Source organism: Buceros rhinoceros, unplaced genomic scaffold, assembly GCF_000710305.1.
Source record: "Buceros rhinoceros silvestris isolate BGI_N320 unplaced genomic scaffold, ASM71030v1 scaffold28979, whole genome shotgun sequence".
Lineage (NCBI taxonomy): Eukaryota > Metazoa > Chordata > Aves > Bucerotiformes > Bucerotidae > Buceros > Buceros rhinoceros.
Window position 1 is genome coordinate 28020 of NW_010430201.1, and position 292 is coordinate 28311.

Consider the following 292-nt stretch of genomic DNA (forward strand, 5'->3'; position numbering starts at 1 on the left):
TCGCTACCGTAACCTCTTAGCAGCCCCAAATGGTTCCGCTGGAGATGCCACCTCCAGGGTGTCACCTCCAAGCCAGACTGGGTCATACCCGCCCTGCTCGGAGGGAGGCTGTGTTTCTGCGGCTGGGTAAAAGATTCCTTCCGCTTCATCTGTCTCAATCAACACTGACATCCAGCGGCTTTCGGGATGATGACAGCCGGCGTGTCTTGAGACGGACAGATGGACAGCCTGGGACAGAGCTCCCTGGCTGCTGGTAACCCCTGGGAGCTGCTGGGCCCCCACCGGGGGCAGG